Raw genomic sequence first — 5,469 nt, forward strand, 5'->3', positions numbered from 1 at the left:
GGAGAGCGAAGAGAGAGCAGAGAGCGAGAGCGAAAGAGAGAGAGAGAGCGAAAGAGAGAGAGAGCGAAAGAGAGAGAGAGAGCGAAAGAGAGCGAGAGCAAAAGAGAGAGAGAGAGCGAGAGCGAAAGAGAGAGAGAGAGCGAGAGAGAGAGTGCGCGAGAGAGAGAGCGAAAGAGAACGAGAGAGAGCAAAAGAGAGAGAGCGAGAGAGCGAGTGAGAGAGCGAGCGAAAGAGAGAGAGAGCGAGTGAGTGAGAGAGCGAGAGTGAAAGAGAGAGAGAGCGAGAGAGCGAAAGAGAGAGAGAGCGAAAGAGAGAGAGAGCAAAAGAGAGAGGAGAGCGAGAGCGAAAGAGAGAGAGAGAGCGAGAGCGAAAGAGAGAGAGAGAGCGAAAGAGAGAGAGAGCAAAAGAGAGAGAGCGAGAGCGAAAGAGAGAGAGAGCAAAAGAGAGAGAGAGAGCGAGAGAGAGCGAGAGAGAGCGCGAGAGAGAGAGAGTGAGAGAGAGAGAGAAAGAGAGAAAAACAGGAAGAGAGAAAGACAGAAAGAGACCTGGTGATGGGGTTGATTCAGTGAATCTAACTCCCAGTTGACTCCCTAGAGAAGGACCAGGTGATGGGGTTGATTCAGTGAATCTAACTCCCAGTTGACTCCCTAGAGAAGGACCAGGTGATGGGGTTGATTCAGTGAATCTAACTCCCAGTTGACTCCCTAGAGAAGGACCAGGTGATGGGATTGATTCAACAGGCCATGAAGGACAGTGTGTTCCCAAGGCAGCAGAGGTTGACTGAGTGCGAGGTGCCCAGACGCCATCCACACACCTCTCTGTCAGGCCGGGTACTTACTAGCTGTGGACATACAAAACTAAGACTTCATACCAGGTTGGTGTGGTTCACAAACCAACAAAAAAGTGTTTACATTTTAGTCATTTAGCAGACGCTCTTATCAAGAGCGACTTACAGTAGTGAATGCATACATTTCATACATTTTTTTTCCTGTACTGGTCCCCCCGTGGGAATCGAACCCACAACCCTGGCGTTGCAAATGCCATGCTCTACCAACTGAGCCACACATTTACTGGGTTTACCAGGGTGTACCAGGGTTTACTACGGTTTACCAGGGTGTACCAGGGTTTACCAGGGTTTACTACGGTTTACCAGGGTTTACCAGGGTTTACCAGGGTTTACTACGGTTTACCAGGGTGTACCAGGGTTTACCAGGGTTTACTACGGTTTACCAGGGTGTACCAGGGTTTACCAGGGTTTACTACGGTTTACCAGGGTGTACCAGGGTTTACCAGGGTTTACTACGGTTTACCAGGGTGTACCAGGGTTTACCAGGGTGTACCAGGGTTTACCAGGGTTTACCAGGGTTTACTACGGTTTACCAGGGTGTACCAGGGTTTACTACGGTTTACCAGGGTTTACCAGGGTTTACGGAACCTGAAAAAAAATGCTTTGTTTGCTTTCACAGTTCATCCCAAATGCAGCTGCCAATCAGCAAGGAGGACACACCAGGTAATGCTAACGTTTGTCTTGAAGTTGAATTCTAGTGGATAAGAAGGTACAGGACTACTATGGGGGCTATTTATTGGACTGAGTCACCACTAGGCATGCTTACTGAACAAGTTCGCACACACACACACACACACACACACACACACACACACACACACACACACACACACACACACACACACACACACACACACACACACACACACACACACACACACACACACACACACACACACACACACACACACACAAGCAGGTAGCACCTTACCTGACAGTGGCTATCAAACATCAACTTACTTGACAGTTTCTATCGTACATCAAAGTTCTGTATGTATTTCCTAGAATGGAATGACATGTGGACTGTTTCCCAATCAACGAGGTTGGTCACGGTTAGGTAACATATTTCACCAGCTCTTGTCCTTTCCTCTCGAAGCTTCTGTTCTTTCTTCCAGAGATGATTGGAGAAGCAGAGGTCCTTGAGGTCCACCCAGAAAGCCCGAAACCGCCCGAAACTAAGCAACATATTGCCCAGGATGATCAGAACGACCAGTGTGATCAGAATGATTAGACTCCCTTATAGTGTAAAAGGCTTCTGTTTTTTTATCATTTAATGTAGTTAGTAGGAAGTGTCACGTCCTGACCAGTATAAGGGGGTTATTTGTTATTTTAGTTTGGTCAGGACGTGGCAGGGGAGTGTTTGTTTAGAGTGTTTCGGGGTTTGTTGGGCTATGTGCTTATGTAAGAGGGGTGCTTGTTTAGAGTGTTCCTGGGTGTTTGGTCTATGTTCTATGTTAGTGTATTTCTATGTTCAGTCTAGTCGTTTTATTTCTATGTTTAGGGTTTTTGATTGACCTTCAATTGGAGGCAGCTGTTCCTCGTTGCCTCTGATTGAAGGTCCTATGTATAGGGGTTTTGTGCTATGGGGGTTTGTGGGTAGTTGTCTCCTGTTTTGTGTCTGTAGCACCTGACAGGACTGTTTAGTGTCGTTTGTTGTTTTTTTGTAGACGTGATTTGTTTGATTTTCCTTCTTTTAAAAATGAATAAAGAAGATGAGTATACAGGTTCCCGCTGCACCTTGGTCCAATCCTCACGACGCCCGTTACAGGAAGCCTGTTTATGTATTCAAAAACATTCTCTGACTAGTTATTCTGTATGATGTAACACTATTGTCATGGTTCACTTCTCAAACAATTCTGAGCCAATTAAATCAGATTATTGTCCCAGTTTTGTTCGATTTTATTAGCTTGGCATATGTTCTGCAAGGCGATGTATGACCACAGTGTGTTTAGATGCCTGAGACTGTGAGACATGCAATGCCAGGCTAGGTTAACAGCTATCTGGATAATGACTCACAATTATCTTTTAATTATATCTCTAATTTAGATAGCAATAAACAAAAAGGCATTATTGAACTATCCAGGTGTCCAATACGTGTCATTGTAGCTATTCTCGTCCCCAGATTTCTATACATTTTAATCATTGGTCAATTGCACACAAGGTCCAACAGAAATTTGACTTCCGCTTTTAACCCAACCTCTCCGAAAGACACACATACTGTACATGTTTTTGGAGAGGTGTGTGGGGCTAAATGCTTGTGTTTCTAGCGCCAACAGTAATACCCAGCTAAATGCTTGTTTCTAGCTCAACAGTGCAGTAATACCCAGCTAAATGCTTGTTTCTAGCTCAACAGTGCAGTAAACCTAGCTAAATGCTTGTGTTTCTAGCTCCAACAGTAATACCCAGCTAAATGCTTGTGTTTGTAGCTCCAACAGTGCAGTAATACCTAGCTAAATGCTTGTGTTTGTAGCTCCAACAGTGCAGTAATACCCAGCTAAATGCTTGTGTTTCTAGCTCCAACAGTGCAGTAATACCCAGCTAAATGCTTGTGTTCCCAGCTCCAACAGTGCAGTAATACCTAGCTAAATGCTTGTGTTTCTAGCTCCAACAGTGCAGTAATACCCAGCTAAATGCTTGTGTTTCTAGCTCCAACAGTGCAGTAATACCCAGCTAAATGCTTGTGTTTCTAGCTCCAACAGTGCAGTAATACCTAGCTAAATGCTTGCGTTTCTAGCTCCAACAGTGCAGTAATACCCAGCAATAAAAAACAAACAATAGAAACATAATCCAGAAATAAAATAATAAATGTAGAAATATCTGATATATCCTAATTAATAAGTTGTACTTTCATTGTTCTAAATTATCTTAATTTTCCCCCGTGAATTATGTATCTTTGTTATATTTCTGTGAATCTGTGATGTAAGGAATTCACCAGTCTGTCCGCTGAATGTGACAATCAAAACAATCAATCAAAAGACCGGATCTGATCTGGTTGTGATGCATGTATCATTTTATGTGTTTCATACACAGTGCCAAAAAATATTATTTGGCTTGTAACCATAGCGGATGCCTTTTTGCTGACATGTAGAACCTGTTTCCTAAGGTTCTATAGAGAACCATTAACCCTTTACACTCGTGGTAAATGGCCTCTATGGAAAGGGATACATTTAATTGTTACTTACAGAAGAAATATGAAAAGCATAACCATGGTAGTAATTAAAAGGGAACAGTTTTGGAGATGATGGGAACATCATTAGACTAAAGATGAGGACACAACAGTTCACCTGACACAAGACTGAATCCAAACACGCTTGGCATTCAGACCAAAGAGTTCAATATTGGTTTCAACAGACCCGAGAATCTTGTTTCTCATGGTCTGAGAGTCCTTTATGTGCCTTTTGGCAAACTCCAAGTGGGCTGTCATGTGCCTTTTACTGAGGAGTGGCTTCCGTCTGGCCACTCTACCATAAAGGCCTGATTGGTGGAGTGCTGCAGAGATGGTTGTCCTTCTGGAAGGTTCTCCCATCTCCACAGAGGAACTCTGGAGCTCTGTCAGAGTTACCATCAGGTTCTTGGTCACCTCCCTGACCAAGGCCCTTCTCCCCCGATTGTTCAGTTTGGCCGGGTGGCCAGCTCTAGGAAGAGTCTTGGTGGTTCCAAACTTCTTCCATTTAAGAATGATTCTTGGGTACCTTCAATGCTGTATAAATGTTTTGGTACCCTTCCCCAGATTTATGCCTCGACACAATCCTGTCTCGCAGCTCTACGGACAATTCCTTCAACCTCATGGCTTGGTTTTTGCTCTGACATGCACTGTCAACTGTGGGACCTTATATAGACAGGTGTGTGCCTTTCCAAATCATGTCCAATCAATTGAATTTACCACAGGTGGACTCCAATCAAGTTGTAGAAACATCTCAAGGATGATCAATGGAAACAGGATGCACCTGAACTCAATTTCAAGTCTCATAGCAAAGGGTCTGAATACTTATATAAATAAAGTATTTCTGTTTTTTATTTGTAATAAATGTACAAAATTCTGTTAAAACCTGTTTTCGGGTTTGTCATTATTGAGTATTGTGTTTAGATTGATGAGAAAAAACATACATTTAATCCATTTTAGAATAAGGTTGTAATGTAACAAAATGTGTAAAAAGGGGAAGGGGTCTGAATACTTTCCAAATGCATTTGATGCCGTCTCCTTATTAATTCAGCCAGTTACTGAGATAACTAGCAAATATAACCAAAGACACAGCTGAACTCAGCTGCTTCCTTTTTCTCCTGTTGTGTTATTTACAAACCAACACGTGACTGACTGTTCTGAGGAACTACGGGTTATAAGCTTCATAATGTGAAATAATGTGACAGGTGAAATGAAGAACGCAGTGTGCTTTGTCTCCTAACGTATTGCACAAGTTGACTGCAGGTTATTAACTTAACCACATTTCACATTTCAACAACAAACAAACAAACAAACAGTTTTGACAGGATTGAAAAACCATTGCTATTTCCAAATACCCCAGTATACGGTACAACTACTACCCTGAGAGCACTTGATGCAGTGTATCATGCAGCCCACAGGTTCATCACCTGATCGATGTATATATTATAGAAGAGTGTAA

General features: G+C 42.9%; 1 long non-coding RNA gene across 1 annotated transcript; it reads left to right on the forward strand.

Annotated features, from left to right (window-relative positions):
- The first annotated feature begins 540 nt into the window (after nt 1–540).
- Nucleotides 541–2,216, forward strand: LOC115190085 (uncharacterized). The gene is made up of 3 exons (XR_003877102.1): nt 541–874; nt 1,467–1,510; nt 1,963–2,216. It is a non-coding gene; the product is annotated as an uncharacterized LOC115190085 (long non-coding RNA).
- The last annotated feature ends 3,253 nt before the right edge of the window (nt 2,217–5,469 follow it).

This window comes from Salmo trutta, unplaced genomic scaffold (genome assembly GCF_901001165.1).
Source record: "Salmo trutta unplaced genomic scaffold, fSalTru1.1, whole genome shotgun sequence".
Lineage (NCBI taxonomy): Eukaryota > Metazoa > Chordata > Actinopteri > Salmoniformes > Salmonidae > Salmo > Salmo trutta.